The following is a 23650-nucleotide window of genomic DNA, read 5'->3' on the forward strand; positions in this document are numbered from 1 at the left end:
ATTTAATACATCATGTCATGCTTCTTGATTTAACTCTCTTTTGATAGCTTGCAACTTTCATTTTCTTTGATCTTATACCTTATTTCGCTAAGATTTTATCTCATATATTTTATGACCAAGAGGGTTTTAAGGATGTTACATGTAGATTTTTGGAACTTGGAACATGTCGATCAGATCAGCAAGGAACCTCACACCTATCATTATTTTAATTTGGTGGAACTTTTTTAGTTGTTGTCGGTAAGTGTGGCATGTATATAAGTCATTTTGTTTGTTAATTTATATACATACTATGGCATCTAGTTTATGTTTTTAAATGGAAGTTCTATAGTTGTAAAAGCAAGTTTAGTTCTTGGTTGTGAATGAATGGCTCAATCTATATATACACTTATATGTTTGGTGTGCATGTAGTTTATTATGAATGGTTATGATTTGATGTTCCTAAAATGGCATATTGGTTAGGAGTCTTAGGTTATTTTTTTTGCATGATTTAGGATATTTTAATAGTGTTTTATTAATGAATGGTATGTGTGATTAATTACGATAGGTACAGGTTCCACACGGTCTGGCTATGTCACATGGTTGTGTGACCCTTGTTTATCAATTTTTCAATTTTTTCCCAAACTTTCTAATTTTTTTAAATTAGTACCAGATTGTTTCCAAAAAAACAAAAAAATTAGTTTCATAGACGTGATTTAAGGCTCAAACTGTGTTTAGTTGTTATTATTATATCTAGTTATTAGAATTTATAAGTAAGCTTAATTGATGTTCTTTTTGTGGTTCACTGTTACGATTCGTAAGTTAACACTTCGTAACCTTTATCCGATGACGGAGACGGGTTAGAGGTGTTACATTTAGTGGTATCAGAGCATGGTTTAATCGGTTCTCTGACGGAACATATTGCGTATTGAGTCTAAAAATACATGCCACAATAACCCTAGTTTTTGTGTGGAGCTTCTGATCTGATCTAACTATGTTAACTATGTGTATTTGCGATGTCAAACGACTCTAATCATGTTGAAAATGATGAGGTTGAAAGTCATGCTCCAGTTTTTTATCAATGAGCAAGTCAAAGCATATATGGATCCTTGCTACCGGGAAGTAATAATTGTGGTAATTTTTTTCAATTAATGAATGAATGGTTTGCACAATATATGCAAACAAATCCTATGGCACCGCAACCACCATTATAGCCGCCTCAAGTGCCTCCTCCAATGTCATTTCATCCTCAAATTTTAAATCAAATAACCGTACACCGACCCCCCATTGATAAAATTCGTAAGTGTAAAGCTGAAGAATTTTGAGGATTGGTTAATGATGACCCGACTAAAGCTGAACGTTGGCTAGAAAATATTCAACAGGTGTTTAGTGAATTGAATTGCTCTGCTGAAAATAGTTTGAAGTGTGCTATTTCATTACTTAAGGAAAATGCTTATGAGTGGTGGATTACGTTGACAATGATGGTTTCAAGAGATCGAGTAACGTGGATTTCTTTCAAGCAGAGTTCAAAAAGAAATATGTAAGTAAATTATATTTAGAAGGCAACAAGCATGAGTTCATGGATCTAAACTAAGATAGCATGTCGATGATTGAATATGAGTGAAAGTTTGTAAATTTGAGTAAATATGCTCGAAAGTGAATTGCTTCAAAAGCCAAGATGTGTTCAAGATTTGAGTGGGGACTAAATAAGAATATTCGTGCTATGGTGCGAGCATTGGATATTAAAGAATTTGTAGTATTATCCGAGCATGCAAAGAAAATAGAAGTGATTTAGAATGAAAGTTCAAGCAAAAGAAGTATGTCTCAAAATTTCTCAAGCCCTCTACCCAAGAGATCATAAGAGTTCAGGAGCCAATCTATTCCTAATACGGGTAATGTGAGAAAAAGTACATTTTACCCAACTCAGTCGAAGACTCAGGCTACATCAATTGCGAGAGTTTACAGTGTTTGAAATGCAGACCCAGTTGCCCATGAGTATTGTGGTAGAACTCATTTTGAAGCGTGTAGATCAAAAAGACGAGCTTGTTTCTGATGTGTTTCAATAGAACACTTTGTGAAAGATTGTCCAAACAGAGCTAAAGCGGGTTCTGAGCAACCGGACAAATCAGTGACTGTCTCACAAAGGCATAGGAAGACGAGGTCTGGAAGTGCGTCAGGAGTTAGTCAAAGTGAAGCAAGGGATTCAGCTGTTAAAACTGAAGGACGGGATCAAGCTAGAGCCTATGCAATTCAGAATAGGGAAGAAGCTACGGCACCGAACATCATTGCTGGTATTTTTACTCTTTTTGATGTTACTGTTATTACATTGATTGATCCTGAATCAACGTATTCTTATATATGCACAATATTAGCTACAGAAAAGAAATTATCAGTAGAATTGACTGAATTTGATATTAGATTGTCGAATCCATTAAGTCAAAGTGTGATAGTTAATAAAGTTTTTAAAAATTGTCCACTAAAAATTTTGGGTTATGAATTTATTGTTGATCTGATGTTGTTACCTTTTGAAGAATTTGATGTTATTTTGGGTATGGATCAGTTAACCGTTTATGATACAGTAGTTAGTTGTAGAAAGAAAAGAATTGTGTTGAAACGATCTAATGGGGATTTGGTTATTGTAGAGACGGAACGATTGAATGGTGCATCTTATTTGATATTAGCTTTATTGGCTCAAAAGATGATTCAAAAAGGTGCTGAAGCTTTTTTGGCTTATATAATTGACAATTGGACATCTAAGTCAAAAATAAGCCAGTTTCTAACAGTATGTGAATTTGTGGATGATTTCCAATAAGAATTACCTAGATTACCACCAGAAAAAGAAGTAGAGTTTGTAATTGATATTATACCTGGGGAGCTCCTGTGTTATTTGTTAAGAAGAAGGATGGAACACTGAGGTTGTGTATTGATTATCAGTAATTAAATAAAATGAAGATAAAGAATACATATCATTTACCGTAAATTGATGACTTATTTGATCAATTAAAAGAAGCGGCGGTGTTCTCAAAGATTGATTTACGATTAAGGTATTAATAGCTGTGAGTCAAAGAACTAGATGTTCCAAAATCAGTATTTAAAACTCGAAATGGCATTATGAGTTTCTTGTTATGTCATTTGGTTTGAAAAACGCTCCTACTGTATTCATGGATTTGATGAACAGAGTCTTTCAACCATATTTGTATCGATTTGTGGTCATATTCATCGATGATATTTTGATTTACTCGAAGAATGAAGCCGATCATGATAAGCATTTGAGAATTGTGTTACATACATTGCGAGAAAAGCAACTTTATGCTAAGCTTAGCAAGTGTGAATTTTGGTTACCAGAAGTCAAATTTTTAAGACATGTAATTTTTGTAAAAGGTATCCATGTTGATCCTAACAAGGTTTCAGCTATTGTGAATTGGAAATCTCCGCAGAATATTACAGAAGTACGTAGTTTTCTTGGCCTAGCAAGGCATTACCGACGCTTTATGAAAGGCTTTTCGATTATTGCTTCACCGATGACGAAGCTTCTCCAGAAAGATGTTTGTTTTGTATGGGATCATAAATGTCAATAGAGTTTTGATCGACTGAAAAAGATGTTGACAGAAGCCTCAATGTTGACACAGCCTGAATCAGGGAAATAATATACAGTGTTTAGAAATGCTTTGCTGAAGGGATTGGGTTGTGTGCTTATGCAAAAAGAAATATAGTAGCGTATGCCTCTCACCAATTGAAATCACACGAAAAGAATTACCCGACGCATGATTGAGCACTTGCTACAGTAGTGTTTGCTCTAAAAATTCGGTGACATTATCTTTATAGAGAAAATTTTCATATCTACACCGATCATAAAATTGAATCTTCATCAATAAGTGGCTTGAGCTATTAAAAGATTATGTTTTGATTATTAACTATCATCTTGGTAAAAGAAAATGTTGTTGAGGATGCTTTAAGTCAAAAATCTTTATTTGCTTTAAGGATGATGAATACTCACTTGACTCTAAGGCATGATGGTTCTATTTTGGCCTAATTGAGAGTTAAACTGACTTCTCTTCAGTGAATTACAGAGTTACAAAAAATTAATTCTTAATTGAATTTGAAGCATGGATCTACAGAAATGGGTCAAACTACGAATTTTAGTATTGGGGATGATGATAATTTGCATTTCAAAAGTCGTTTGTGTGTTCCAAATGATGTGTCACTGAAACATGATATTTTGAATGAAGCTTACAATAGTAACTTCACGATCCATCCTGGCAGTACAAAAATGTATAATGATTTGAAGCATATGTATTGGTGGTCAAGGATGAAACGCGAAATATCTTTGTGGCTAAATGTTTAGTGTGTCAACAAGTGAAAGCCGAGCATCAGGTTCCATCGGGTTTATTACAACCTATAACAATTCCAGAATGGAATTAGGAACGTCTCACAATGGATTTTGTTTCTGGATTGCCTCTAACTCCGAAAAACAAAAATGCCGTTTGGGTTGTTGTGGATAGATTAACTAAATCAACGCATTTTATTTCAGTTAAAACAGACTATTCACTGGAAAGACTAGCTGAATTGTATGTCGCTGAGATAGAAAGATTGCATGGCGTTCATCTGTCAATCAACTCCGGTCGAGACCCAAGATTTACTATTATATTTTGGAGTAAATTACATGAAGCTTTAGGCACCCAATTGAATTTTAGTACAGTATTCACCCTCAGATAAACGGATGGTCCGAGCGAGTAATTCAAATTCTTGAAGATATGTTGAAATGTTGAGTTATCGAGTTTGAAGGTAGTTGGGAAAAATTCCTACCTTTGGCAAAATTTGCTTACAACAATAGTTATCAAGCTAGTATCAAAATGGCTCCGTACGAAGCGTTGTACAGAAGAAAGTGTAGAACTCCATTGTAATGGTCTGAGTTAAGTGAAAGAAAGTTAATTGGAACTGATTTAGTTCAAGAAACTGAAGAGAAAGTCAAGCTTAGTCATGATCATTTAAAAATTTCTTCTGATCGTCAGAAGTTATATGATGATTTAAAGAGAAAGGAGATCGAATTTAAAGTATTCTTAAAGGTCTTGCCTTAGAGGAAGATATTACGTTTTGGTAGAAAATTAAAGCTTAGTCCAAGGTTTATCGGGTCGTATGAAATTCTAGAAAGAATCAAACCTGTAGCATATCGGTTAGCTTTGTCACCTAAGTTAGAGAAAATCCATAATGTTTTTCATGTTTCGATGCTCCATCACTATCGATCAAATCCGTCACATGTTTTGTCATTAGAAGAAATCGAGATACAACCTAATTTATCTTATAGTGAGGAACCTATTAAAATTTTAGCTCGAGGAATAAAAGAGGTAAGAAATAAACGGGTTCCGTTAGTTAAAGTTTTTTTTGCGTCGGCACGGAGTAAAGGAAGCTACATGGGAAACGGAAGAATCTTTGAGACTTCAATACTCGAATTTATTCTCTGATAAGATTTTTTAGAACGAAATATTTTTTAGGGGGAGAGTTGTAACATCTCGATTTTCAATTGTGTTAGAAATAGTGGTTTCGAAACCACGATCCGAAAAGCGAGGTGGTAAATATTATTAATTTAATAATAAATAATATTTCTTAATGTCATATTAATTTTTCATTAAGAATTTTTAAGGTTTAGTTGGTAAATTAAGTAGAAAGGATTAATTCATGATAATTATAAATGTGATACTCCATAGTAAAAGTAGTAAATGTTTGTGGGACATTAAATAAAATGACTAAATGGATAAAAATACCATGTTTATAGATAGTGGATAATGAGGACTTGAATTGATAATTTTTATAAAGGCTAATATAGTAATTAAATAATGAATGGCAATGGACAAAATGTGCAATAATCTCATCTTTTTCATCTTTGGGGGTTTCTTTTACTTACTTTGGTTGAATACCATTGTTGGGGAAAGCTTCAAGCTTCGGTTGGGTTTTGAGCTTTGCATGTAAGCTATTTCTTACCTGTTTTTGATTATTTTTAGGTCTTTGAGTTTGTACTAGTTAAATCTAGTTAACCCGGGTGTTATTTTGCAAAATCATTAAAACTCTAAAGACTTATCATGAATGAAATGAATGTGTTTTGAATCTAGTTAGCAGATTATTAGAGTTAGTAGCTAAGAATAAATATTTTGTTAAGTGATTTTGAATAGTTTTAAGTTTAGGGATTTATTTGTGAAACAAGAAAATTTCATGAAAATTTTATGATAAAAAAAGATTGAAATAGACCGAGTATAAATTTTGTGAAATTCGATTGGTAAGTATCTTTGGGTAATTTTGTTTTTAGCCTATTGATAGCTTTATTAATGGATCTCTGCGTACTTTGTTTCTTTTTCTAATATATACTTTTAAACATATTTTTCTTGAAAAATGAAAAATTGTTGATTTTCAAACTTTGAACATATAGAACTAAAATAATTTCTTTGAACCTTATAATTATGTATGGAAATCTCATATGGTAGTAGTATCTTCGATTGGTGTAAAAAATCTAAGAGTTCAGTACTTCCAAATTTCATTTAGGAAGTTGAATTTTAGAGAAGGGTTTGGATTTCATATTTTAGTATAAATGGTTTGATGGATTGAATAAAAGAATGACTATCATGATTATGTCTAAATGCATAAATTTGTTAGATTTGAGATTTGAATGGATTTAATTAAATTAAATTAAGTTTTAGATCAAGAAGTTCAATGACCAGAAGAAACACGTATCGTGGCTAAGCCACAATGCGTATAAACTTGATTCTGGCACTTTGTCACATTCTGATCTAGCAGCTAAGCTATGTCTCTGTAAAAGTGTCAAACAGACACTTTAAGATGTGCAGGGTTGGTTGGGTATTCAATGTCCTTAACGGTGTGTTGGGATGGCCGAAGACGGTGTGTAGCGGATGGGGGTAGGAAAATTGCTTCCGAATCTGATATGTATCGTATATAGAACTGAAATTGCTTATATATGTGTACCTAATCTGCTTTGAATCTAAACAGAAATCACTTCTGTATCGAACTGAATCTTTAAATTTAGAATTATTTTATAAGTGGTTCTTAGTCTTCAATGGGTCGGCACCGCGGGAGCTCGGTCGAGCTTTTACCTTCTTTTAAGTATTACGTTAGAAGTTTTGGCAAAACTATGATAGTATGAATTTGGAAGATTATGCACTTAACTAATCTGTGTGATGAACATTATGCGAAGCATGGTTTAGTATTATTGTTTTACTTGTGTGGTAATTGAGTATCGATGATGTAACTCTCTAAATTTAGATTGGACGTCTAGGTCGGGTTTAGCGTGTTATAGACTAGTTGAATGACGAGGAACCTAAAACGACAGTTGATGGAGATTACCGAAGCGAGCTAATTACCATGTAGCGCCCAAAAATTTTAATTTTGGGGATAACACTGAGTTTACGTAAACTCACCCCTTCTGTTTCATCTGTACAGGTAATCCCCAGATTTAGGTGGATCGATGCAGTGGAGGACTCAGTGGTGGCCACACGACTTCTTTTACACTGTTTACTCCCTATTTATGATTTTACTTTTATTTCGGAGTATTTTGCTGTAATTATGGCCTTTACGAATTTTGATTTAAAATTTGGATTTTATATGGTTTTATGATTTAAATCTACTAGTGTTAGGTAAAACTCAGGTATTCAATTGAAATTAATGTTTTATCAAAAATACCACGAATAAGCAAACTGTTTAAAAGCTTCCACAATAAAAATAAAAAAAATATTTTGAAATTGAATAACGATTTGTAAATGAATAATATTTTGAAAACAAACAACACGATTGGAAGTTAATATAAGATAATAAAAAATGGTTAAATGGAAAAGGGGATTTAGCGAAAATATATTTTTTGAAAAGTACAACCATGTGACGTCGTCAGATTCGGCCATAACGTCTAGGTCGGGTCTGAGGTGTTACATTTAGTGGTATCAGAGCCAGGTTGCAAAACCCAACTGTGGATGTGGGTTTTTAAGACGTGATTTCTGAAAACTGATTTCTAAATGTTTTACTAAAAGTTTGGTATACTGAAGTCTCTGCGGCGTTCGATAAGTTTTACAAATCGTGAATTTTTAAATCAAATGTAAACTGTCACGATAGTATATCCTGAAACTGCTATAGGTAGTATATATTGAGACTACTAAAGATAGACTATACTGAAAACACTTAAAATAGTGTATACTGAGACTGTAGTAAAAGTGATAGACATTGATTGACACTGCAATGGATAAAACAAACTTTACACTTCTGATACTGTTTTCATACAATATCTGCTAATAAACACTGGAACTATAAACTGATGCATAAAACTGTTAATACCGATAAAATAAAATTAGACAATGAGCACTAGAGGTACTCACGGACGGGGTACAAGAGGCCGTGGTAGAGGCCGTAGAGGTGCTCAAGCTGGGTCTTCGTCATCTGGCAATCTGTCAAATTTGGATATGAGTGAGACGCCAGTGTCGCCTGCTACTGGGACTGGGTCTCAAGATCATATGGTTGGGAACAATGTATTGTCCCAGGCTATGCTAGGTATGGTGGCATCTGAGTATGAGCGATATGTCCGCTTTGAGGATGGCTTCAGAGATAATTTGAGAGTTCTGATAGCCCCGTGGAGGGAGCGAGATCTTTTTGCCCTGGTCAACAAGGCGAAAATCGCTAAGGAGGATATGGAGGTAGTCATGATTGGAGAACGTCGGAACTACTTATCTAATGTGATATCTGCACTGGTGGCAGAGAAGTTGGTTTGTAAGGGATGTGAGGCATTCTTGGCCTATGTAAGTGTTTCAGATTCTAGGGACTCTACACTTAAGGATATCAGAACAGTAAAGGATGTTCCAAATGTCTTTCCTGATGAGCTATCGAGTTTACCTCTGAATCGAGAAGTGGAGTTTGGGATAGAGCTCCTTTCTGGCACAACTCCGGTGTCTATCACTCCCTATAGAATGGCATCGAAGGAGCTTGTGGAGCTTAAGGCTCAGATCCAAGAGCTTTTAGATCATGGGTTCATCTGCCGTAGTGTGTTTGCATGGGGAGCATCGGTTCTGTTTGTAAAGAAAAAGGATAGATCCATGCGTATGTGCATCGACTACAGGCAACTGAATAAATTGACCATTAAGAATAAGTACCCTCTACCGAGGATAGATGATTTGTTCGACCAGTTCCGAGGAGCTTTGATTTTCTCTATGATTGACCTTCGATCTGGATATCATCAATTAAGGGTTAAGGATGCTGATGTTCATCAGACGGCGTTTAGGACTCGTTATGGACACTACGAGTTCCTAGTGATGCCATTCAGACTGACTAATACACCGGTAGTTGTCATAGATTTAATGAATCGAGTGTTCCAGCCTTATTTGAATCGGTTTGTAGTGGTATTCATCGACGACATACTGGTTTACTCGAGGAATAAGGATGACCATGATAAGCACCTTCGAGTCATTCTTTAGACTTTGAGGGAAAAACAGCTCTATGCTAAGTTTAGTAAGTGCAAGTTCTAGCTACGCGAGGAGACATTTCTTGGTCATGTAGTTCCGACTAAGCGAATTCAAGTTGATCCTCGAAAGATTAAGGATGTGTTAGAGTGAAAGCAGCCTAGGAACATGTCTGAGATCTGTAGTTTTCTGGGACTAGCAGGATATTATTGACAAGTTGTAGAGGGTTTTTCATTGATTGCAGCACCTTTAACTAAGTTGTTACGTAAGGGTGTGCCGTTTAACTGGACTGGTGCATAGCAAGAGAGCTTTGAGAAGCTCAAGACTATACTGTCTAATGCTATTCTGATACAGCCAGAGCCTGAAAAGGAGTTTACTATTTATAGTGATGCATCAAATGTCGGTTTGGGATGTGTGTTAATGCAGGATGGTAAGGTGGTAGCCTATGCATCTCGTCAGCTAAAGACCCATAAGGCGAATTATCCAAAGCATGACTTGGAGTTGGTCGCTGTGGTATTCGCACTGAAAATCTGGAGGCATTATTTGTATGGTGAGAAGTGTATCATCTACACTGATCATAAGAGCCTCAAGTATCTCCTCACTCAGAAGAAGTTTAATCTTAGACAGCGCATAAGGATTGAGCTGTTTAAAGACTATGACTGCACCATTGAGTACCACCTTGGTAAAGCCAATGTGGTGGTTGATGCACTGAGCCGTAGGGCTATGACTGATTTGAGGGCGATATTTGCTCGCCTAAGTTTATTTGATGATGGTAGTCTGTTGGCCGAATTACAAGTTAAACCGACGTGGATAGAGTAGATTAAGGGTAAGCAAAAAGAGGATGAGTCGTTGGGACTTCGTTTCCAACAGGTTGAGAGTAGAAATAGCGAGGATTTTGGACTGAATAGCAAAGGGGTACTCTATTTTCTTGAGAGAATCTGTGTATTGAAAGATACTGAATTAAGGCAATCTATACTGCAAAAGGCGCATAATAGCTCTTATGCTATACACCTGGCAGAAATAAGATGTACCGAGACCTTCGTGAGTTATATTGGTAGCCAGGGTTGAAACGTGAGGTTACTAATTTTGTAGGCAGACGTCTAACTTGCCAGCAGGATAAGGCTGATCATCAGTTATCTTCGGGTTTGTTGCAGTCGGTTAAGATTCCCCTTTGGAAATGGGAGCGCGTAACTATGGATTTCGTTAATGGGTTACCTCTAACACCCACTAAGAAGGATTCAATATGGGTCATCGTGGATCAATTGACCAAGTTTGCCCACTTTATACCGGTTCGTACTGATTATTCTCTGCACAAGCTGGTGAAGCTTTATATTTTTGAGATAATGAGATTGCATGGAGTACCAGTTTCGATCACCTTTAATAGGGATCCTCGTTTCACGTCCAGATTTTGGAGGAAGTTACATGAAGCTCTGGGTACAAGATTGAACTTTAGTACTGCGTTCCATCCTTAAACTAACGGTCAGTCAGAGAGGGTGATTTAGGTACTGAAGGTTATGTTGAGAAGTTGTGTGATTGATTTTCGAAGCAGTTGGGAGGATTACTTGCCGTTAGCAGACTTTGCTTATAACAACAGCTATCAGTCTAGCGTTCAAATGGCACCTTACAAGGCTTTATATGATCATAAGTGTCGCACACCTTCATGTTGGACTGAGTTGGGCGAGCGGCGTGTTCTGGGCCCTAAACTAGTTTCTAATACCGAGGATAAAGTTAGACTGATTCAGGACCTATTGAAAGTGGCATCTGATAGGCAAAAGTCCTACGTCGATCTCAAGCGTCGAGAGATTGAGTATTCTGTGGGGGATTTCGTTTTTCTTAAGGTCTCGCCATGGAAGAAGGTATTAAGGTTTGGTCATAAGGGTAAGTTGAGCCTTAGGTTTATTGGGCCTTACCGCATACTAAAACGTGCAGGACCGGTTGCCTACCAGTTAGAGTTACCTCTAAAATTAAATCGGATTCACAACGTGTTCCACGTCTATATGTTGAGGCGCTACCGCTCTGGTCCCACACATATTGTTCCTGTTGAGATCGAGGTTAGGCCAGATCTGACCTTTGAGGAGAAGCCAGTTCAAATTCTGGATCGCGACGTTAAGGTTCTGAGAAGGAAATCCATTCCATTAGTAAAGGTTCTATGGCATAATCATAACACTAATGAGGCCACATGGGAGCCTGAGGATGCGATGTGTCAGCAGTGTCCTCGTCTATTCTGATCAGATAAATTTCGAGGACGAAATTTTCTTTAGTGGGTAGAATTGTAACGCCCCAAAATTTTAATTTTGGGTATTGTGAATGTTTGACACAAATAGTTTAAGCTAGAACTTGGGCAAATTATGGTGTTTTTATGAATAAGCCATATCTTTGGTCAGTAGGTTTTTAAGTAAAAGTTGGCAAATAATTAACAAAATTGGTCTGCTGGTCGGGTGGATAAGTGGAGTGTTAGTGTGAGGGATATCATGGATTCGAATCTTTGGGATGGCAAAGGTTGTATTTTTGCTCCTAATTTCGGCAAGAGTTGTGCTGAACTGGGTTGCTGAGTGGTGGATGTGTAGTGGGAACTGAGGGAGCGATTGTAGGAGTGAATTAGGGGATTATGGGGGAGAATATCCAAAATCTTATCACTTTTTCCTTTCTTGAAAAAAAAGAGACTCGTTTTTCTCTCCATCTTTCTGACGTTATCTCTTTCCCATCTCTGTCGAATTTTTTTCTTCTTTGCTTCTTTCGCGATTATCTTTTCTCTCCTTTCCTCTACTGCTGAAATTCCCTTGTTCCCCCTTCTTTCCTCTTAATTTTGTAGCGTTAAGCAACACTTGTGCAAATTCAGTAAGTTGTTGGGTATCATTTTAAGAGATTATTTTGTGTCCAATAGTCTAATTCCGGGGTGTTGGCAGCAGCGTTTCGAGAGGATTAAGGTTCTCCTCGCGATTTTCGTAAACATACCGATTTGAAGTTTTTGTAGTAAGTGTTTATCGTTTCATGCATAAGTATTTTGGTTTCGGGATTTTGATTAATCACTGGGTAAGACTGATTATGGTGTTATTTGTTCAATTATAGGCTTTGGAGTGTTCGGGGACTATTTTAGCATCAAACAAAACCAGGTGTGTACCCAAAACACAAAATTAATGGATTCGGCGAAAAGCCAAAATTGCTTACTGTTTGGACAGCAGCAGTAGGCTAACTTTGAAAAATCACCATAAATTGTGGAAATTGAATTAGAGGATGAAAAAATATGGGATTAAATATATTTTAGTCTAGTTTCTCATAGAAGAAATGAAATAAGCAAAAGAATTTCATATTATGAGATATTTGAATTTTAGTGAGATAAGGTCAGAATAATTTCGGAATCCCTTGTCTTGACTTTGGAAAATTATTAAAAATTGTATAAAAATAATTATTGGTTATAATTTATATGTTTAAAATCCTGAATGAGCCTATTTTCAAGATAAACAAATGGGAACATCATCCAAATTTTGTACGAGAAGATAATTAATTTTTAGTGCAAAAAAATCAAAACTGTCAGACAACAGAATAGGGGAAAATTTAAAGAATAAACTGTACTTATTGGCTAAACCAATAATTCTAAAAATTTTATGGTAAGAAGATATGTGAGTCTAGTTTTAGGGAAAATTTGCAGATCTTAATTCGAAATTCTGTAGCTTAAGATACAAATAATTTAGTAACAGTGACTCAAGTAGACAGCTTTGAAGGATCATATAAGTAAATAGTGGAAACACATATGAATAATTAACTAGCATGGGTTACATTAAAATGGATCACGAGGCCAAGGCTAATTTAGGTCATGCGGACCACATGGGCGAACATCATGGGCTAGTAGGCCCATTTTCACTCTTTGACTGATAAGGTTGCATGGGTCGCCCAAGTCGACTATGAACTTACCGTAGGGTCGATAAGTTTACCTAGACCCCTAATTGACTGAAATGACTATATGACTGATATGATTAAGCCTGATGATGTCCCACTAATTTGATACTGTATGCCCTGTTTACATGCATGATATTATGTTATAGCACGTCATATCTATATATTGCATTGCATTGGGTTGGAGGATTATAATGTTCGGAGGAAGTGTACTGAAAGGTCTCGAGCCTACTTTACTGGCAGCTCAGCTGCAAACTACTGTCTAGTGTTGCATTTGGTACTACTTAGAGTGTAGGGATGGGTGGCTTAATTATATCCCCACATGGAGTGTAAGGTTGGACGGAGATGGTGTATAGAGGCTGGATGGGTAGGATTTTTGTGACTGCATATCTGTTACTGCTACTAATATTGTGTTGGGCTAAAGCCCTACTGCACGACTGTTTTTGTACTGAGATGAGCTAAGGCCCAAACGAGACTCATACTGATACAAAAAAGGGCTTAAGCTCAAACTGTGATTATCTGTTTATTGTCTATTCATTTGTATGGGGATTACACACTGAGTTTACGTAAACTCACCCCTTCTGTTTAATCTGTATAGGTAATCCCCAGATTTAGGTGGATCGGTGCAACGGAGGACTCAGTGGTGGCCACACGACTTCTTTTACACTATTTACTCCCTATTTATGATTTTACTTTTATTTCAGAGTATTTTGCTGTAATTATGGCCTTTACGAATTTTGATATAAAATTTGGATTTTATACGGTTTTATGATTTAAATCTACTAGTGTTAGGTAAAACTCAGGTTTTCAATTGAAATTAATGTTTTATCAAAAATACCACGAATAAGCAAACCGTTTAAAAGCTTTCGCAATAAAAAAAATGTTTTGAAATTAAATAACGATTTGTAAATGAATAATGTTTTGAAAACGAACAACACGATTGGAAGTTAACATAAGATAATAAAAAATGGTAAAATAGAAAAGATGATTTAGCGATGACATATTTTTCGAAAAGCACTACCATGTGATGTCGTCAGATTCGGCCATAACGTCTAGGTCGGGTCTGGGGTGTTACATACCCATCATCAAGATTTGATTTATTCTCCCTTTTTATCTCTTGAAGTTTATTTCTTTTATGTTATTTTGTCTTTATTATTATAAAACCCCTAAAAATCCTTTATTTATGTTCATTCGTAATATAGTTTACTTAAATTACTAATTCAATCTATTGGTGTTTAGGTTAGAATTAATTTAGTACTAGCCTCCCTTGGGTATGATCTTTGAAATACTTACTAAGTGTTTTGTTGTAAACAAAATATATTACAACCTGACCCATATACTTGCGAACACCGCCCCAAATTCCATATATTTTGTAGCAGTATTCACACTCTGGACGTTAGTATGTCCGAAGGCGGCCATTCATACCTTAAAAACACATTTGACAAGCCTAAAATATGCCAAAACATTCATCCTAAATGTCTAACCAATGTGTCCTCATTGACACCACAATTCAAACACCTAAAAAAAAGCACATTCATCTATCACAAATTCACTCATCAATTCATCCATTTAACCATTAAATACCAAATCAATATGAGTTATGCCATATATAACCAAAAGATCAAACTTGCAATATAGTTATTAGGACTAAACTTGTATAAAGATACATTACAACTCAAGGTACCAAAACATGTCCATATTCTTACAAAACAAACACCCTATTTACATGCCATGATTAACCATAGATTGAGACTTCAAAAACTACCAAAAAGAGATGAAGGAATATGTATGCTCCAATAGTTCAAGATCTACAGAGAAATAATATCCAAAGTAAGTATAAGAAATACTTAGTAAGCTTACACAAAATCAACACACTACTTACTATGTTCATTAAATAGCTATGAGCCTATAATCAATTGAACTTCAACCTTGTTTCAACATGATTCAGAAAATCATAGTCGGTAACATTTAAACATACGAATATTTAGAATTCATAACTTATTATACGTTTTGGAATAAATCCATATCGAATAACTTTTATTATTACAATGGATCTTTGTAAAAGTACTCAATACGTAAGTCCAGAAACAAATAATGCTCATAAGAGCTAATTGAATACAGATTAGTTGCATCAGGTTACCCTTTCGAGTTAAACTAAAGACAACACAAGTAAACTAGCTTGGCTAGAGCTAGGTAAATGTATTAAACGACAACAGATAGCTAATTCAGGCTAAATCTGAGTCTCATGTTAACCCGAGTCTGCAACACATGTAGGAGCTCGGTCCATAACACATACTCAGACAGTATTCTCATGTATGAAACTTTTACTCGATCCATCGAAATTTTTTCAGAAAATTTATTTCTACTCTTTATAGATCAAATTATTCACTATAATGACAACTCAATATGTATATAGGTATAATTAATAACATTAATATCAAATCATAACCAAAACATCAGTAGAAACTTACTTGGTAGATAAATAAACTATCAGGGACTAATCAACGATTTTTCCTTTTCCTCGTACGTCCTCCACACGTTGATATTCTTGATCTAAAGTATAATTTAATTTAATTAAATCCATTCAAATCTTATAAATACCCAATTTGAACAATTAAGTCCTTTTAATCACCTTTACAATTTTACCCCTAAACTTTCCTTTTTATTTAGTTCTTAAACTTTAAACTATCAAATTGAACACAAATAAGCTTAATTCATGCTAGCCGAATTTCTTATATTCCATGAACAGCCCGTACATTTATCCAATTCACAAAAATTCATGAGATTTTACAAATTTAACAAATAAATCCTTAAATATCAAAATCATTAAAAATCACTTTACAAAATAATCCTATTTAGCTATCAAACTTATAAATCTATCATAAAACTTCAAAAATCTAACAATTTAAACAATGGCACAAGTCAAAACATTTAACAATTTCATAATTTGACACCCGGGTTAGTTGGACCAAGTTGCAACTATCTTAAAAACATAAAAATTACTAAAAACAGAATCAAAATCGACTCACATGCAAGGAAAAAAAAGCTTGCCGATTCTCCCCTAGCTCATCAATGGAAATTGGTTTGTGAAGAAGAAAGAAACATCCCAAAAAGATTATGTTTCTTTAGTCTTTAATTTATTTTAATTTTTCTTTAATTTTGAAATTACTTCTTTACCTTTTTAAAAGTAATATAATTTCATGTTATAAACCACCTAATCAGTCCACCCTAATCTAAAATGGCATAATTACCAATAAAATCCCTTAGTTTGTTATTTCATAGCATTTATCACATTTAACTAATATATATTAACTTTAGCAACTTCTACAATTTAGTCTATTTTTCTTAACTAACTAATTAAACATTAAAATTTCCTAACCAACTTTTAATACGACACTATTGGCTTCGTAAATATTAAATAATTAATATTTATAGATTGATATGTCAAAATTGTGATCCCGAAACCACTGTTTCCGACACTTTTGAAAAACGGGATGTTACATTACATTTCCATTTCAAGAGTTCATTTCAATTGTCCCTTTGTACATATCTATCCATATAAACATTTCGTATAAAAACTCCATACAACTATTTTCATATAATCATTTCGTATATATGTTTCCATATAACTTATTCATATACCATTCTGTATATCTATTTCATATAACCATTTCATTTTACACATTTAGCTCATAACCATTTTGTATATCACATTTCATTTTAATAAATCATATCAATTTCTCCATTCAATGTCTCATTCATTATAATAGTTTTGCATTTCTGTTCCATTTTATACATTTAACACCCGATGAACTAAATGAAATAACGTTGGATACTCGGGAACAATGCTCACACAAAGTGTGATTGTAACTGTAACTGCACTGTAACTATAAATGCTCACACTAGCTATGAAATGGGCCTGCTCACACGAGCTGTGGGCAGGATGTTAGGCAACACGATGTTGCTCACACGAGCTATGGAGAATCTGCAACAAATGCAAGACCTCAGCCATCGGTAGGACATCCAAGACCAACACTCAAAACTATGAATAACCTCTAATGACATGTCATCTGTATCCTAAGCATTCACAATGTTCATATAGGTCATGTTTCATATCTATATCATTTAGTCATATACACATTATTTCATCACAAGAATTCGTCCATGTAGTTTCTCATTTTCAAACATAAACTTTAATTTAATTATCATTTCAACTTAGCCCATTTCATCCTTAACCATTTAACCCGTAAATAAGCTCAATCACAACATATATAGATAGATAATATATCACAAAAACAACAACTAATTAATTTAACTAAGTTGCAGACTTACCTAATCACAATAGCTACAAAAACTTCAACGACAACTACTCGACGACTTTTCCTTTCCCGCAATTATCAACCAATTGATCCGTTTCTTGATCTAAATATAATATTTTCATTCAATTAACCAATTCAAATACTTTAAAACACTTAAACTCACATATTTGACCTTTTATCAATATTTTACACTTTTACCCATGTATGTAACACTCCCAATAGAAGCAACTCTCATAGTAGTTCGATGTAAAAATCTTCGTCAACTTTTATCAATTCATTCAACGATATAACACTTTCCTCTATTTGATTTTATAATTTTTATAATATTTTTACAATTTTATAAAAATTATATTTTTACTGATTTTATAAAAAATACATTGTTTATAAATTCATTAAGATTTTATAATTTTTTCTATTTTAAATAAAATTTTAATGATTTTTATCATTTTTAATATTTTCTATAACTTTTTATTGATTTTTATCTTTTATCATTTTTCGCCACATATCACATCATGATGCAATACGTGATGGTTTTAATTGAAAAAAATTGAGTGCCGCTAACTTTAATGGTCAACGGTTAAATTGACGGTTAAAAGATTTTTTTTGATACATTTTGACAGTTCAAATACCTAATTGAGTGGGAAAAAATAGGAGTTTAATTGCTTTTCTTACAAAAGTTTAAAAGTTGTTTACACCCTTAAACCTTAAAAAAATTAAAAAAGTAATGATATTTATATTTATTATTAGAGGTGCTCATGGGCCGGGCTGGGCCGGGCCCATAAAAAAATTTTAGCCCGGCCCGAAATATGGGCCTAAGATTTTGCCCAAGCCCGGCCCGGGAAAAAAATCATAAGCCCGGGCCCGGCCCGGCCCGGCCTATTTTTATTTTAAAATTTTAAAAAATTAAAAATAATTAATAAAAGTATTTTAAAAATATTTTAAAATTAAAAAAAGTATTTTAAAAATATTTTAAAATTAAAAAAAATTAAAAAAGTATGTAAAAAAATTTTAAAATTAAAAAAATAAATATATTTATTATATCGGGCCGGGCCCGGGCCGAAAAAGTGGTGCCCGAAGCCCGGCCCATTTTCTAAATGGGCCTCGTTTTTTGCCCAAGCCCATATTTCGGGCCTATATTTTTACCCAAACCCTCCCATATTTCGGGCGGGCCGTCGGGCTAGGCCGGGCCGCCCGGCCCATGAGCACCTCTATTTATTATTAAACATTTCGAATTATGTCTAAAAATATATCGTGTTTTATTTAAATTACTCATATAATATAAATATTAAAGTACGACTTAGACATAAAAAAATGTATTTTTATAGTTCAATTTTATGTTTATAATTTCATATCACCATATTTTATTTAATATTAATTTTGATGCAACTTTTATGCATATAATATATTTAAAATAGTATAAATATATTATATTTAAAATAATTTTATACATACAATCAATTTAAAGGAAGGAAGGCTAGTTTAATAACTTCTTTCAACACTAATGTCTATTATTTAACTGCCAATAAAATCATAGTAAAATTGTTATTGGTTGACAGTTGACACCAATGAACAAAACTCAAATTCTAATAATTCATTCACTCTCCAAATTTATAATGATAGAAAAAATTAATTATCATTCAAACATATCAGATTTACTTATAGACTGAAAATTATAATTGTAAATAATAATTATATTAGGTTAAATAATCGACTTTACTTTAGAATAACGAAAGCTTTCCATTTGTTAATTCTGGGTTGTAATAGCTAAACTCATTTTGAGGAGAGCGTGGACTTTTGTGTATGATTACGGGGTTTAGCTAGAAAAAAACCTATATGGGAATTTCAGAGTTAGGACAAAACAAACCTACAATCATCTCCAACAGTGGGATATGATCTTATAAGCCTATTTTTCCTTTTCAAAATGCTTATCCCTTTCTTTTAATCAAACTTCTAGTTTACCATCAACCCAATCTTTTAAGCGCCACCTAATAAAGAGGGAAAATTCTAAATTTACAATACATATTGTAATAATTACTCATCTGATCTTTTAAGTATGATATTGAGAGTTGAATCCCCACTCATAAAAATAAAATATATTTCATGATTATCTTACCTCTAACTTAGAGAATTAGTCACTATTTCTTAAATACATGTCTCTTTCATTTATAATTTCTTACTTTTAACACTGAACATGAAATAAAATAACAATAAATATTGAATAATAATGAGTTTATTGAAGATAAAATGGTCCTTTTATATATTTGAAATGATTACTTTTTCTTTTCCCGATAACTTTGTTTGATTGTAAAGAATCTTACCATTTTCTTGAAATTTGAATTTATTTAAGCTCCGTTTGTTTGCTAGTAAAATATTTTCGGAAAATATTTTCGAAAAATGATTTACTTTTACGAAAATGATTTAATTTTCGGTGTTTGGATAAATCTATGTAAAATATTTTCATTTGTGTTTGGATGAATTTATGTAAAATATTTTCATTGTTTAGCGATTTCTTAAAATATTTCATAAAAGCTGTTTTAAATGAAACAAATATATATTTAAGAATTTATTATCTTTTCATTGTTTAATTGAGTTTATTATATATATTAATAAATTTATAATTTAAATTGTTTTTACATATATTGCAATGATTTATTTATAAATAAATAAATCAAATTAAATATATAACAATACTTAATTATTAAGCTAGAATATTAACCGTCATACATTGAAAACAAGCAAAGCAAATAAATTATTTCTAGTTGTGTCATAAAAATACAAAAAAACAAAGATTGAATAATTATAAAAAGGTTGTTCCCTTTTTTTTTACTAAGTATATAACAAACTTGTGCATGCCAAAATCCAAGAAACAGGGCGAGATTAAAAAGCTTGTTATGGTAAATCTCCTCTGGTGAGACAAAATTGTAGCTTTTATATCAGTCATCCAAGGTGCTCATAAATCCACCCATTACAATTCCCACATAAAATCTCCCTTTTCCCCTGCAACAAGAGCACACATTAATTCTATCAAATGCCAATTGCTAGTACTTCTACATTTTTCATCCATGGGATTAGAATGCTACCGATTCACTGAAATAAAATCACTTCCAAGAATTTTGATGCTAATCCATGGTTGCAGGAAGATTAAAGCATGAGTGCATCACCATTGCCTATATCCTTGAATGACTTTAGCACTTTCTTTGGAACCAAGAATGTGCCAGTTTCTACAACTGGAAATGACAAATTCAACAGCCCATAAGTCCTAATACTAGGTATCAATTATCAATTACTTTGTTTTGCCAATAGAAAAGGTAAAGTACTAAAGTCATTCTCTTAGAGATCTAAAGAATCTACCCGTGAAAGAAAAAAAAACATTTCAAGAATCTGTCTGCGCTAAACACAAATTTCAGATAAAAGTACTATGAATTGTGCTCAATTGAATTGTTCATAGATAAAAATTCTATTTTCTTTTAGAACAGAAATTCAACATCAGTATTCTATGTTGTTCTCAATACCAATTCAAAAAGGAAATTGAATTTTCAATCCTTGATGAATGCAGACAACAGAATAAATAACAAACTTTGAATGTGATCATATCCGGAAATGACACAGATGATATTACTGCTCGGTATCATTATCAGGGTAGGTAAGGGAAAAGAAAACGGTACCTGCAAAGCCAACACAGCCCACCAGCTTTAAATTGTCCATTGAAGTGATCAACTGAATTAAACGCAGTTCCTTTGCATTGAGAACATTGTTTTGCACCTGGTAGTTTGATATAAAAACTAGTTATTATTTGTCTGTTGGTCGTTTCAGAATAATAGAACTCAAACAATGAACTCTTGAGTTGAACATTGAAAAACTTTAAGAGCCTAAATGTTGACTTGAACATTTGTTAATAAAGGAAGTTGTCTGGAATAATTATCCAAAAAGTTAAAATAAGTTAGAGAAGACAAAGTATTCACACCTGATAAACATAGGCTCATAATGTGGAAGAATATAAGTTAATCAATAGGAAGAATTTTTTTTTTTAAGTTAGAGAAGAGTGAATTGAGAGAGAAACGCTTCTTCCACACTTGAGAAGAAATGAAATTGTTGTTCATTCTGTCCCTTCCATCAAAAGGAAACCATAGCCCCATGTAATGAATCATTATGAACCATGCAACACCTAAGTATATCTATGTTTAACCAATCTAAGATCCTTACACGGCATCGAATGAATACAAGCACCATAGGCTACATATAAAAAGACGTGCTGGATGGTTAGATCTGCTTACTCTTCATATATATATTATATAAAGAAATTAGAATCATTACTAAACACTCTTATAATTGGGAGTTCAAACCATCCTTCTAGATTGATGTTTAAGATGCCATATTGCCATACACAATATTAACAGCACAGCCTTAAATTCTAACAGTTTAGTTACAGCCTTAAATTCTAATAGTTTAGTCGGTATCAGTAGATATCAAGAGAACAATGATAATCAACAAAATCTATAGTTATATGAAGCAAGAGACCTAATTTCAGGAAAAAAAAAAGACCAGACAAAAAAAGTAATTACCTAAAATTTTCGTTACCATTTCCTTCGCAATCAGCACAAACGATGCTAGTTGGTTTAGTACTTTGATTCTTTTCAGCAGCCTGTTAAACAAAAAGCTATGTGAACTTAAAAAGCAGAAAATTACAGAAGGATAAGAAGAAATTAAGAACAGAGATCCTAACTATACCGAATATCCAGCTTAATAGGTGAATCAATTCCATATTCATAATCCCATAGCTGAATAGGTGAATAATGATGTGTATTCACAATCTAGGCCAGGTACCATAAAGTTGAATGTTGCATTGTTTTTCCTAGTTCTCTATGTTATCATTCTTCTCTATTATACCCAAAATCCTTAGCCATTTCCAGTAATCATTCTATCTTAGATAACAAAAACCAGAAATCATAACCAACGCTGCTTCACTTTAACCCAAAAGAAGTAACAATAAGCACTGTGATCGAATCTGTAATGAAGAAAAATGGGTTCATGAAACTAGAGGATTTTTGTTTTATGGTCCTGTTTGTCTGTAAAAAAGAGCAGAACTTCAGCTTTCAAGTTTGTTTAATAGATAAATATCCTGTCAAAATCCCATAGATATTATATAAACTACAGTTAACACATGTTTCTTTTTTTCCCTTCCTCAAACCGGCTAACGACAAACCAAAGTTAAACATCAGAAAAGACAACACCCTTTCCCCATATCAATTTTTTTCATGCTTACCTTCGAGAGAGGAAGATGAACGCCAGTGCAGATTTTGACAACGAAAGGCAAAGATGGGGAAAAGATTTGATGAACGCCGGTGTCTGGTGTTGAGAATCGGTGTTGGCTGACGGCAAGCAGAAGATCAGGTGTCAAGGATGGGGGAAGGGGAAGCAGAAAATCGATGCCGGCTTCTAATTTTTCGGAAAATGTCTTACCGAATTAGAAACGGTAAGACATTTTCCAAAATTAAGGGCTTCTTTTTCCCGTGTTTTGTAATTAATTTTATATTAGTAAAATATTTTTAGCCAAATAAACACTAGAAAAGGATGGAAAGCTTTTCAAGAAAATATATTACTCTCAAACAACCAGAGCCAATACCTTTGATGTTATTGGAATTTTCATTCATATTTGTCAATGTCATGTTGATAAAAGTATCATAGCCTGCTGCATTAGAAATTAGATTATATTTTATTGTTTTACTCAAAAAATAAATAAATTAATCAAAAATAAATTTATCATTTTGTTAAAAATTAATTCATTTATGTCATTAAAATTAACATAATAGACGAAATAATTAAATATTTATACATAATTATGTGTTTCTTCTTTTAACGATAGAAACTAATTTACTTATTTTTAAATAAAAAGACAAAACATAATTCCACTCTTAATAAAAGATTTTCATAATATTGTTACTGTTTCTTGATATAAATGGTGAAATTTGTTTTTCTGACAAAACTTTTGTATAAATAAAATTTAAATGAAAAATTTAT

At 33.3% G+C, this 23650-nt stretch overlaps 1 long non-coding RNA gene across 2 annotated transcripts; it reads right to left on the bottom strand.

Moving 5' to 3' along the window:
* Positions 1-20305: 20305 nt before the first annotated feature.
* Positions 20306-23270, bottom strand: LOC128042901 (uncharacterized). Of its 2 annotated transcripts, XR_008198431.1 has the most exons (5): positions 22896-23270; positions 22195-22274; positions 21298-21394; positions 20713-20859; positions 20306-20629 (listed from the first exon to the last, which is right to left on the bottom strand). It is a non-coding gene; the product is annotated as an uncharacterized LOC128042901 (long non-coding RNA). The 2 variants fall into 2 exon arrangements; XR_008198430.1 differs by lacking the exon at positions 20713-20859 and having other exon boundaries at positions 22896-23266.
* Positions 23271-23650: the final 380 nt, after the last annotated feature.

The sequence above is a fragment of the Gossypium raimondii genome, chromosome 8 (genome assembly GCF_025698545.1).
Source record: "Gossypium raimondii isolate GPD5lz chromosome 8, ASM2569854v1, whole genome shotgun sequence".
Classification (NCBI taxonomy): Eukaryota; Viridiplantae; Streptophyta; class Magnoliopsida; order Malvales; family Malvaceae; genus Gossypium; species Gossypium raimondii.